Source organism: Rhyacophila brunnea, unplaced genomic scaffold (assembly GCF_057557595.1).
Source record: "Rhyacophila brunnea isolate RB1 unplaced genomic scaffold, BYU_Rbru_1.0 scaffold_1, whole genome shotgun sequence".
NCBI classification, from domain to species: Eukaryota; Metazoa; Arthropoda; class Insecta; order Trichoptera; family Rhyacophilidae; genus Rhyacophila; species Rhyacophila brunnea.
Window position 1 is genome coordinate 61,947,222 of NW_028232751.1, and position 14,138 is coordinate 61,961,359.

Genomic DNA, 14,138 nt, shown 5'->3' on the forward strand with positions numbered 1-14,138 from the left:
AACAACATGTAGATATTCAACAATCACATAATTATTACAGGAGGTATACATACTTTAATGTAATATAGGTTTTGTTATAGTAAAATAAAAGATTTCAATGATATTCAAAAAAACAGTAAAAGCAATAAACATTTTTAAGTTATTTATCCACATTATAGTAAATAAGCATGTTACACAGTAAAATAAGAAAAAACAAACTTACCATTTAGCTTCTACATTTCACATTCATATTGTTTTTTTGCCATTTTTAATATTTTCGCAGCCCGTGACCTCATTTTTGGCTAGGTACGTTTATAAATCAGTAACACACTAATCCTGTCAACGGTCAAAATACGAATGAGACAAAAAAATAACTTCATACCAATTCATATATGCAGATTCCTTTCTGCGATATTGCTTTGAGTATGACTTAGTGCAGTTTCGCTGGCAGAATTTTGTGAATATAGCCTGAGATTGAGAGAAGAAAATGCACCAAGTCTCTTTAGTGCCTTTTCCCTGAATAGATGTATGTCTTTTTGACTTATAACATAAATTATCTTCGTCAGTTTTATAGATATAACTGTGTGTGTTTTTGTAGACTATAGAGCATACTCTTAATAAGATTACCTCATCATTAAGCCAAAACAGCAAAATTTTGACTTAGTGCTTTTTCGCAGAATACCCACGATATGTGGCTCGGTGTGATGTTTTTATGTTGCTGGAAGGATTGGTTTTCCTAATAAGATCATACGGGCATCCACATAGTGGAGGTTTGTATATTCAGATGTTTGCTTTTACGAGAGATGGATGTCAGCCACTTGCTCAACCTATTAGGTCCATACTCTGACTCATACCCAAATTGAAAAACAATGTGTACTTGTCAGACCCAGGATTCGAACCTGGGACCCACGACGCTATAGTCCGACGCTTAAGCCGCGCGGCCATCGTGGCATTATGCTTGTAAGAAATTACTGTATTATATTGCAGATGATATGGGAAATTGGAGTAATATAATCAAAATTTCTGCACTATTTCCATAGTGACCACATTCTTCAGTTATTATGGTGATGACGAGAATGACTATAACATCAGTTCCCTGCATGTCTAATCGAATCAATAATTAGTTTCACAAGTGCAATAAATTAAAAATATTTTGCGTTAGTTAGTAAATAATTATGGTCGTCAACCCTTGACAAAAGACAACATACAACAAGATGAGAAAAATATTTGTAATTTGGCGTGAGTGACATCAGATTTCGGAAAATCGAACGAGGGTTGTCCAAGAATTAAAGACCTTTATTCATTTTTGGCGAGGCGGATATTATTTCTCAAAATATGGCAGCACTGGCGTGTAGCGTAGACTTCCCTCTCCAGAACGAGTGGTGAGCCGGCTCGGTAGCTGCTTCAGTATGACCTTTGCGTCCGTATGAGATAGACGCTCCGCTATCGAATCCCGCCGCTTAAGAGGTGCGTTCGATCATTCGGTTTCTCAACCAGGAGGGAGTCCACCGTACTAAAATCCATCGTCGTCTCACATCCAATTATGGTAATGTGATGAACCAGCAGAATGCCAGGAAGGGGCGTTATGAGTTTTCGAGTGGTAAAACAATTATTCATGATGAGGAGGGTAGAGGAAGGAGGTCCTCAATTGGTGACGTTTTGTTGAAGAAAATCAATGATAAAGTATAAGGAAATATAAGGATAAAGTTTGTGAAAATCGCCGTCTGACAGTCTGTGTCTAAATCTTACTTAACGTCGCTATAGGATTTGTTTCCCGAATATCCATTTTTGTCGAAATCAACATTTTAATGCAGTTCAATTTCTTTTATCGAACTCTACCGAAATCATTTATAAAAACAATATATTTTTATCTAGGAACAGAGATATTTTTTTAAAAAACCCGAATACGCCATGTTAAGTTACAATTACTCCGTGGTTTTCTCCCGAATGGCCAACTATTCGTACCTGAATATCCAAGTTAATTTCGGTCTAAATATATCTCTGGCTGAGTGTTTATTTCCCGAATATGACTTGAGCCAATCAAACCGCGCTCACGCCGTGCATCTCGCTCCCACATTCACGCTGTCTAGCTCTAAAACAATCACGCCCACTTTCATATTTTTCCGCCGTCTGGAGACTTCTTTCAAATTTCGTCTTATTGATATTGTTTTTAACGTTACTATTGTTTTAATAGTGAATTCATCAAATTTGAAGAGATCATTCATAGCTGATACACCACCAGTTCGCCCTGAACTTACAATAGAGTTGTGGAAGTGAGTATTTCAACCTAAATAACTGCATTTTGTTTTGATAAATGACACAAAATCCCAACGGTTATATGAATTCTACAGTATGACCCGGCAACTACTATGACGTAAAAAATAATTATTATTTCAAATTATTATTAATCAAACATTGTTTGTCTTTATTTTACTTTTAATCTAGGTATTTCTATAAAAATAAAGGCGATGCTATTATTTATTTTTGAATGCGCTGATAATTAATATTTTAATTTAATATGTATGTTAGTAACTATTTATTTGGTGGATATTATATACTTATGATATTGGTACCTACCTAATATTAGCAGCCAATGGTAATTAATTTATACATGCTATTATTTTGTGTTGTTGTTCCTTACAATAGTAAATATATAATATTTATTTGGTGGTTTGTAATAAATTTAATTGTCAATTATAGAAATATATATATATATATATATATATATATATATAATAATATACAGATATATATAAATAGATTTTTTTTTTTTGGAAAAAGTATTAATACAAAATTGTTAGCAAGTACGAGTAAGTACCATCATAAAATATTGGAGAAATGACCGTGACGTCGGTTAGTAATTGAAGTAGTAGATACCTTATAATATATTTTCTCAGAAGTGATTTAAAAAAAATATGTAAGTATGTTCAATTATTAGAATGGTACATTCTTAAATCTTGTGAAATATTCGTTCAATAAAAAAATTGTTAATTACTTAAAAACTATTTTATTACTTAATCCGAAAAAAAAAACCGAAAAAAGCGATTGCCGCGTGTTATTGTTACATACGAACTTGGATAATTACGATCATTAAGTATTTAAATAGTAGAGGTAATTATTAACAATTATCGTGTAAATAAATATAACATTTGAGGCGCGTACTTTTTGACCACTCAGTAATCTGTGGGCCGTGCAGCAATACGCTACGGTCTTAAATCCCGAACGTCCATGTTTTGTCCCGAATATCCATTATTCTAAGAGAACGCTAAAAATTTCCCGAATATCCACAGTGAGTACTTGTAAATAAAACGCATTTTCTGTGCATTTAATGATTTATACCAGTATATTATTCTTGGAATCTATTCTTAGATAATGTTGCAATCATACAGTATAGAAAGAATGATTGTTACATCTACTGATATTAAAATATACGACAGTGAAATTTGTTTTTCGTCTCCTGTAAAATTGACATTTGGTCTATTCGGGAAACAAATCCTATAGCGACGTTAAGTCTACAATACAAACGATTTTGAAGGGAAAAGTGGGGTACGCAAAGGTGTGCTCGTTAGGTGCCCAAAATGCTGACGGAAGCTCACAAACAAAATCGTGTGGAAAGCGCTAAGGTCTTTTTAACGCTTTTGGACTCCTTCAAATGGGATGTCCTCCATCATCCTGCTCTCCGACCTGGTGCCGAGTTATTTCCTTCTTTTTCTTCACCCGAAGCAACATTTGGCCAGAAAACGACCGACGAGGCGTGAAGGAAGAGATGAGAACATTTTTGAGGTCGGAGGGGCCGGAGTTCTACCAGGGAATCGAGAACCTAGTGCCACGGCTCACCAAGTGCATCGATCGTAACGGGGACTACGTCAAAATAGTGGGGACCTAAAATTTCAAGTGGTTTTTTTATAAAAATAAAATTTTCCTGAATTTTTAAATAATAAAGGTCTTTAATTTTTCGACAACCTCGTAAAATTGAGCAGCACTGTGTTTATAATATCTTGAGCTTAAAGTAAAAATCGAAATAGCGAAACAGTCATCGGCGCATGTCTGCAGAACGAGTATCGACCCTTGCAAAAGGGGGCGGAGTTATATCTTCTACTGCGCATGCTCATTTCATGAATTTCCGCCAACAAAAGGAAAATTTTCCAGCGTTTACTTTGCATATTGTTTTTACTTGATACTTTAAAGAGTTTTCACACAATTTAGATACACTGTCACAATTTTATATTACAATTTATACACATTACTGTTATGGCCTCATAAATGATTTGTTAAAACGGCACTACGGCTGAGAAATTGTTTATTTTCTATAGTTCTAAAAATACATAACATAATATTTATTAGGCACTTTCCCACAACTGTATACATCAGTGGCGAAGGGTGGGTGTAGGCGGTTAAGATCCTACTCCTACATAAATAATGCATACTATGATAATAATTATAGTTTAGTCTAGGAAGGGCTAAATAAATTTTGAAAAACTAACCAATACCATGTGTGATATGTATTCTTAATTCAACGAAATTAAATAAGTATGACTTGAAGATGTACATTATTTTTCCCGAATTGCCCGTAACATTCCTAAATTATCATGGTTTGGTTCGGGCAGGGCTTAATTTAATTTTAAAAACTAACCCGAACCATCTGAAAATTGTATGTTCAATGAAAACAAATAAGTATGACTGATAAAGTTTAGTGTGCACTATACAACCTACTTTCACCCCTCGTCACTGATAAATATACTTACGTTAACCTACGTTTCGCAGTAATTAGTAAGTATTTTTTAACCATATTCGCTCCTAAGTGAAGCATAGAGGTTTCTTTAGAGTGGAAGATAATTAATAGACATTTTTATTTTCTGCAACGAATATTTGTTAGCCATTCACCAACCCCAATGAGTGCTTGTACTCAAGCAACGTTCTTTGTCTAGCCTCAGGAACAAACCCGCGACCCACGGTATCAGAGACGTCCTCCCCAACAACTCAAAGATGTTAAATTTAACCATATAGCAGCTACATAACCTATAATAATACCATCGACCGAAGGTACTTGATGGATATATTATATATGTTTGTGTATATGTGTATACATATATATAGTGTGCCTATTTGTGGATTTGTTATATAAACAAGTAGTACCTACGTAGTAGCATGTAAGGTTTAACTGGTATAACTAGGTATAGGTATTATTGATATATCTTATTAGTTAACTCTATTAAATTCCTAGTTTTGACGATTTTATACCTCTTGAATGTAGTATTTATTGATTATTATTTAATCATCTGGGTGTTGACGATGTATACCCATACCAATTGATTGTATTATTAGTGGTAGGTGATTTTTACAAACACTTCAACTATGTGATATTTTGATTGTAATCCTTGACTTGATAGGTAGGTAAGTTAGAATTCTTTGTATTCGTCGTCAGTGTATATGTATCTTTTGGTGAGTGCACATAGTGCCTGAGGATGCCGAAAGGCGAAACCCGGGTCGCAAAAAACGACTCAAATGGAATAGTACAAAACTTAAATCCATTAGAATATAGCTACCTATATATTAAAAATGATGCGTACCTACAAAATAATTATCGTCTCGAAAAAGTATTAATAATTAATTGTCTTTTCTTAATTTTATTATAGAGGTAAATTAATTCAATTCAACTTGATGTTCATATTATTATTCATATAGGTATACGTAATACAAATTATGACTACCAAGGGAGATGGCAGTATTTTTTTTCATATTGTTGTGAAATTATGCGAATGTCATTGAAGTTATATGACAATGTACTTAGAGAGAAACATTAGCGAAAAAATTGTAGAATTTATCAAGTGCCATTACTTGGGGGAATGTAGGCTAATACTGGCTTATGTTTATTTTATCGTGTCGGGGAATATTAATTACTGGCCACTGGGCTACCATAAACTGAAAAAGATAAAAGATTAAAACACAATAAATTAGTACGCGACACGCTCGGTGAAAAAAATATTACCATTCCCCGGCGGGTAACATTTTTACAAGTTCCATAGTTTATTATCATTATTATTATTGCTACACGATATCTTCGAGACTCAGTGCTGTAACGCTTTTTTGGTATTTAAGCGCTGTGTCCAACATGCACCTTTCGTTTTTAACGTTTCAAAGTTATAATATTATATTAATCCACTATGCAACGCAAAAATCGAACCATCTGGAGAGCACTTTATGTGCAAAATAGATTGTTATTCTTCCTCGATGTTTATGGGCCAGTGTCATCAATTTCGTGTGTTTATTATAACATTTTGCACTAATCATCTAGCTTGAAAAACTCGCATCTTATGATCTGTCATTTCTCTTTAATATTTTTTATAAGTTAATTAACTGATAATAAAAAGTGTGAATTTATTTTTAGTCAATATACTTACACTCAAAAAAAGAAGTTCTCGACTTTGAGTTCGAATAGTATTTTTTGAAATATCTACCTGAAGAGCTTTTCCACAGTTTTCCACAGTCACAGTTTTTTCCCCATGGACAATGCTTTATACCTAGTTGCGATGTTTTCAGTGTAAATAGCTTCTTTTTTTCTTCCCCTAGTTCTCAGTTCGTTGAGAGTCAACAATACTGGTAACACTCTGGTTATATGCACAGAGGACACGATACTAATAATTAGTATGCCATGATGTCATTATAAAAAATCAAACGATGGTTGACGAAATCAACTGACTTGATTTCTTTCCAATACATTAAATTCGCAGTTCGTAATGTTTAGGTACATCTATTCCGTACAGCTTCGTACTATCAGGACATGGAAGTGGCACATTTATAATTTTATCGGTCAATAATTGAGTCATTGAGTCACAAAATCTGCTCTGGTGACTTTTTCTACTTGAGAAAAGGTCACAAAAAACAGTTGCCCCTTCATACCTACTAAATAAATATGTATAATTTTATTTTCTCAACATTTGCTGATATAAAATGTTGATGAAAAATACCCAAATTTGCATGTAATTTTCATGTAGGAAAGGAGGTTTTACAATAATCCGGAGTGAATGTTGAAAAATGCCTATAGTGTGTTTTGTCACTCGACAATTCCATCTCCTTTCGTTTTTTCTCGGTGTCATATTCCAGGTTTGGTACCACTCCATAAGTATTTTATATTGACTCATGTCTCTTATATGCCAATATTCAGTTTTCTGGTCTTTCCATCCTGCCCCAGTTCTTCTTCACACAGCCGATCCACGTCTTTCGATGTCTGTCTTTATATTTCTTCCGCTGAGGTCCGCCTCGTCACGATACAAGTATGTTGGTGTCATATTGTCTGTCATTGCTGAAAAAGTAACCTTGATGAAAAAGTAACCTCGTTGACGCGGACAATACGTCTTTGACGCGGCGTGGAAGACCTGGCAGCGACGGTGGGATGAATCAACCAAGGGCCGGCATACATATATGTTTCTTCCAAATATTAAATTGCGATTGGAGATAACCAAATATCTGACTCCTGACCATCACACCAGTCAATTTGTGACTGGACACTGTGAGTTCGCTGGCAAGCTCTTTGAGCTTAGACTTGTAAGCCGCCTGACATGTCCATGCGGAGGGGGAATTCAGGATGCCAACCACATCCTCTGGGAATGTCTTAGAATGCGCCCCGAACGGGAGGAGATGCTCAGGTCGGTCCAACCAGCTGTTGGGCCCATCGGGCCGTCCGACTTGGTTGCTACTAAGGCCAATTATCTTGCATTTTAAAAATTTGCGGCGTTTTACTGCGGGCGTGAAGATCTCTTCACATAGTTTTTGCTATCCGTATGATTAGCTTCATTATTTTTGTTATATACCTAAGTATACACTAGAATCATTTTTATTTTTATAATTTCCCCGTGCTCTTCTCTCCCCGGCACTTTGCATTAGAAAGTAACTTCTTTAAACTCAGTCAGAGCTCACTTTGAACGTAGCAACCTTAGTCCTGGGTATCTTCTCCTAGGGTATTCCCGGCCTAAAACTGAACTAGATGCTTCACATCGCCAATGTAGGGCGACGTGATACGCTCGATTAAGACTGAGTGTGGTGCGTGGCGGGTTTTGGTTTGGAGGGATTAACTTTAATGTCTGACATTATTTCGATATAATATAAATAATTAATCATACTTGACTACACACAAACAATGAAATCGTTTCCTTTAACTGGTGTACCTACGTAGGGGTTAAAAATGTGAAAAGATTGGCAAAAACTGCGCGCGAGGTCAACCATCTGGTTTTTGATATTTTATGGTTCGTTGTTTTGACTGTTATCAGAAATTATTATTGTAAGTATCGTAAACCATTTCGACTCCCCCCGACCACGTGAATCATGCACGCAACTGTGGGGTGAATACACAGTAAAGTAAACTTAACTAAATTAAGTTTAATACAAAATGGAAGGATTACTAAGAAGAATATATCCATGAATTTATCGTGATTCGTGAACTACAGTGGAAGATGACGTCGTACGTCAACGAAAAGCGTGAAATTGACCATTATAATTATAGTAGAATAATGGTTAACACAATTTATTTATGGTTTTCGGAGTTTTGAGTGTAACTCACGATTAATAATTTTAAACAACACAAACATGGGCCCTCCAAACCAACCCGCCCTGCACTACACTCGGTCTTAATCGAGCTATCACGGCTATATCAGCTCGGCCCTACAGTTGGTATAAAGCATGAACACTTGTTTACGCCTGGAAATGTCTCAAGAGCTGATACATAAGACTGAGATCGCCACGTTCTCAAGTGCGCTTTGTCCGAGTTTAATGAAATAATTAATTTAATAAAAAGTGCCATGGGTGAGAAAGGCACGGCGACAACAAAAATAAATGCCTTTAATGATATATAGGATGAACAGCTTTGATCTAATAAGTAATTATTAAAAACTAACGATAGCATAAAAATGAGAATCTCACAATTTACGCATCGCCTAAAATCTCTGGTAGAAGAACTAAAACAAGATTTGGACTGTCATTTTGAATAGAATTTCTAAAAAATATTTTGGCCGTAAGATCTAAAAAATTAAAAAAATACGACAAGAAGAGAATCGAGAAGTCAAAATTCCAATTTATTGTATTGAAAATTGTTAATTTTCCAAACAAATATGTATTACGAGTATATTATTATCTATTCTTAATAATTGTATTACTGAGTTGATTGAAAAATATTCAATATTATTGTGCCACTAAATATTAGTGTAGGTCTCACCCTACAAAAGTTTCTTTCCTCCCTTCGCCGCATTTAGTGGTTACATCCACGTTTCACAATACACCACTTTGCTCCCTCTGGCTTTTACCATTTATGTCCTCTTCTGACGCGGAGGTTTGTTGACAACCATAATAAAATAATTAGATCCCTAATAGCTTCAGATACGAACTCAGGAAAACAGATTTTATTTCAAGAATTATAACTAAAATTAATTTAATCCACATTATTAAGATTGCTAAGCCAAAACGACATAAGTACATAATAATTAGGTAATTGTATCCTTTACAGCAGTGGTTTCCAAACTTTATGTTACTACGCCACCCTTTAAAAAAAATCCAATCTTGGCGCCCCCCCCTCCTAATTTCATAAAATAATAGTTAAGTTAAGTTTTTAAATGGTAGTAAAATAATAGTCCAAAAAATGAAAGAAAAAAAAACGGAATTTACAGAATAATAAGAACATGCCCACCACATCCTGAAGCGGGCCCCCAGACCAGGGCCTTTGGTGGGCCCCCTATCTATCACTAAATTTAAAGGCAGTATGACGCAGTCGAGATTCAATATAAATATAGCACTCATTGAACTAAGAATACAAAAAAATGAAGTTAGATTTGGTTAATTTTTAAAATTTAATTAAAACCTACCGAGACCAAAAGATAAGAAAAGAAAAGGTGATCCGTGAAACTCCGACAAATACAATACACACTTATGCTGGATCTCCACAGCTGACCTCCACTCTTCGCCAGCGTTTTTCAAAAGGTGTTCGATATAAAATTAAGCGTATTCAGTGTATTTTTATATATTTTAATACCTACACACACTTAAATTATGTAGTTGAGTATCGGCACATAATAATCAAAAATTGCATAACACAATGACATATTTTAAAATGTTAATATGTCTGAAGTAAAATAGCGCCTTAGGCGATTTATTTTTTACTATTATAGAAAAATTGTCATTTGTGTGTATTTATTTCAGTTATCTGGTCAACTCGTCACTATGGGCCCCCAGGCTAGAGTCCTGTCAGCCTCCCCTTGTAGGGCCCATCGTTTACTATGTATTATTATTATACTATAATATATTGATTTTTAAAATAATTTGTCTTAGTAAGTTTAGTAGTCAAAATCTAAATTGTACATCGACAAATGGATCCTGCAGTATGTCGTTTTATGAACTATGCACTTGCAAATTGAAAACCAGTGGTTACATTGTTCAATTTTTCGCGCCTCCCAGTTTGGAAATCGCTGCTTTACAGGGAAGCGATCTGAAATAATAAATTTATTAGTTTCGTCATTATATTCTTCAATAACTTATCTACCTACCATCAAATAGTTGTAAGTTCGTTACGGAATTACTCTTGCTGGTGAGTTTTTAGAACACTTAATGATCTAACCTCGTTAATATTTTTTTTTCCATTATGTTGTATTATGTCCTTTTGGATTTAAAAATCTCTATATATTATGATCTCGACTCTCGATTATGCTTCATAGCTTGTTTCCACTCTTCTCGGCTTTCAGTCACTTTCAAGACATGTATCTAATAATGGGAATCTCGTGACAGTCTTATTATGGTTATCCAATCTAGAGGGAGGTGTTTCTTGTTCTCTCTGATTAAATTTGATCAAATACCAAGAGATTTTCCAAGATGTCTGCATGACGTGTCTGCATATCGGAAAATGTAGAGCAATCTATCAGAAATGGTTAACATTATCATCATCAACTAATATTACATTACACAATTTAAATCATATTATATACAATTAGACACATACAACAAATAATATGAAACCTAAGAGAAAATAAAACATAAACTCTTTGACGAAATATTATAGTCCAATGAATCCCGAAGTATTTTCATAGCCGAAAGATATAGCTTAGTACTTACTATAGGTTTAATACAACACTGAGTATTAAAAATTGGCAGACATTAAACTTAATCAGCAGAATATGAAACATACGCGCCATTAATATGCCAGGTCCCGGATCGCATTGTGCAGTCTGGATGCAATTCACATGTTGTATATTATGAATATTTACAATTTACACCCGGAGAGTAGAGATGGTCGAGCTGAGAACTGAGCGGTAAATAATTATAATGCTCATTAAATCTTCAGGGCGTCCATATGCTCCATCTGGAGCTGTCGTAGTGATTTATATTTTGACTACTCCCGTTATAAGATGTCAAAGTATGTTACAGAGCTTCTTGAATGTTTTAAAACTAATATCCACTTAATATTTCTTGAATCTATGATATAATAATTAGCAATTAATGACAATGAAATATTTATAATATTATGTTGAAAATACTGGTTAGTACATCAATTTTCAAAATACTATCTTGTCGTAAAACCTAATAATAATAGTAAGGCAATGTAAGTAATGACACAGGATGGGACACCTCAGTAAGAGAAAAATTGATAAATCTAATTATATAGATAATACATGATTATAGTTACTATTAAAGAATTATATGTGTAAGGTTTTATTTTTCTACCCGATTATATACGACAATAAATTGTAATAAACAGTCAATGATATATTATGTCTATCTATGGAATTTATTTTTATCCTTATCACTCTTAATGATTGGACTAAAAACACCCGCCAAAAATCTTCGTTTCACTCTTTTGTTAAAAGTTACCCCATAAATAAATCATCCCGTTTAGTTCAATAATGTAACAATGTCAGTAGCGTGCGCGATAATTATAAACTATGCACAAATTTTAGATTATCTGCGTTGTGAATTTTGAAATTTTACCGTCGTTGAATTAAATACGTAACCATTATATTTATTGATATTCTATTATACCATAGATTAATTCAATTCATAATATTCATGGAGCTATTTTAATAAAAGAAAAAATGGGCACCATGGGCAATACCTTCAGCTGAGCGGACGGCGAAATGCAGACATCGTTGGAATAAATTTACCAATATAACCTAACCTAACCTAAACATAAACGCGTTGTGGTATCTTTATTCAGACAGAAAGTCCTTTAATAAACAGAACTCCAAATTCCACGAATTTATCATTTAATGAATTTTTACTATATTTCTGTTTTTGTAATCAACCAAATTATTAATTATTTCTCACATCACAGAAACGTACATATAACTTTGATATAAGTAGGTACAAACACACCATCCAAACTATGACTCAAGTATGTTTTTAAGTTCTTTATTGTATTTATTACTAGCGAGTACCCGGCATGCGTTGCAATGCCACTCAAAGAAATAAAGTGTTTGTGTTTTAATTCTTTTTATTGAAGTGCTTTTGGATACACAATATTTTTTGTTTTTCCGTCTGGTGCGTACACGAATAATAATTAATCAGGTTTACCAACGCGTGAGCAGGCCACATACAGCTGTCCATGTGAGAAGCATGGATTTTCCAAATTTGGTACCTTTAGGAAGGCATACGAATAGAAGAAGATAGAATAGAAGAAGAAGAAGATAGTTGTACTAATCCAGAAACCTTCGCGGGCGTGCGTACAACAACTCACCAAAGTTTCATTACAATATGATTGGATGAATGGTATAGGAATGCATACGGGACAGACAGACAGGCAGACAAACAAACATTAATTTATATATATATAGATAATAGAATTGTTATATATATGGAGCTATTTCAAATTATCACTTGATCAATTCCGTTTGCAAATATTTTTGTAAATTCATTAAAAGACTGCGTATTTTGCACAAGGAAAATAATAAAAATAAGGAAATATCCTAAAATTTTAATGCAATTTGAATTTTATTGCTAAAATATTGTAATTAAAAATACTACCAGATTAATTACACTACAATGAATATCGTTACGACGTGTGAAGATTATTGTTTTATCTTGTAATTATTTTTTAATCTAGAAAAATACAGAAGGTATGTACCTACATAAAATAGTTTTTATTTTTTTACAATATTAGAAAAGGAATTATTTTTGAATAAGACAGTATACAAATTCATCTTCAATGATTGTTTTTTTATGACTTGGAAGAATTTCATTATTAATAGAATTTTAGCAAAACCTTTTCTTATTTGTACCTACAACAATTTTTGAGTTATTGGTGGCTGCTTCAGGCTATATTAATATTTATCGTCAGAATGGTACTGCGATAGCTAAGTCTATGTGTAGTTTGACACAATATGTAATGATTAATAACCTAAACCCGCCAAGATCATACAAGAAATGTTTAAAAACTGTATTGACCCAATTATTGAAATTATTTAAAATCAACAAAACCATTTAATATTTTTAATATTTAACATGATATAAATAAATTTCCCTAACGTAAGGCGTTCTACGCCTGTGTGACGTCTCACCCTCCGGTATCCTACACGTCCGCCTCCCGACTCGCTATCACCCCTATCACCCCCGACATGACCACACGATACGAATTCATTAACGTCCAACACGTTTCCCACTTTTTTAAGCTTTTCCATCTAATACCATTTCCTTTATCGGTCACATCCCCCATTAATGAGGAGAAAGGGGGAGGGCATTACATCCGATAAGTCATCATTTTGAATTATTGTTAACGTGAATTAAATGTAACAGGAAAAACAACGTATTTCTTTTCATTATCACATATAATTGATGTTATTGTCAGTTAACATGTTTTTGCTATTTTATTGCTAAATACATACAATCAGCAATATTTTCTTTATCTTTGACCATGCCTCTTCGTTGGAGCATAATGACACCACACGGCGCCTCCATGAATCTCTGTCGCTCGCTAGTCTTCCAGGTCAATCTGGAATCCCGTAGCTCCGCCGTATACACTATGTAGCTAGTGTTTAGTGGTCTTCCAGGACGCTTCAATCCAGTTGGCTTGAAGAACAGGCAAGCCAGATTAAAATACTCGCTACCATAAAGCAGGACCATCAGAATCCTAATATGCGGCATTTGGTTTTAACCGAGTACAGTCGTGAGTCCCAGATACTCCGCGTCGA

General features: G+C 34.1%; 1 pseudogene; it reads left to right on the top strand.

The window, feature by feature from the left end:
* Window positions 1-3,631: 3,631 nt before the first annotated feature.
* The window catches only part of LOC147080036 (uncharacterized), a 64,496-nt pseudogene continuing 53,989 nt past the window's right edge, over window positions 3,632-14,138 (top strand).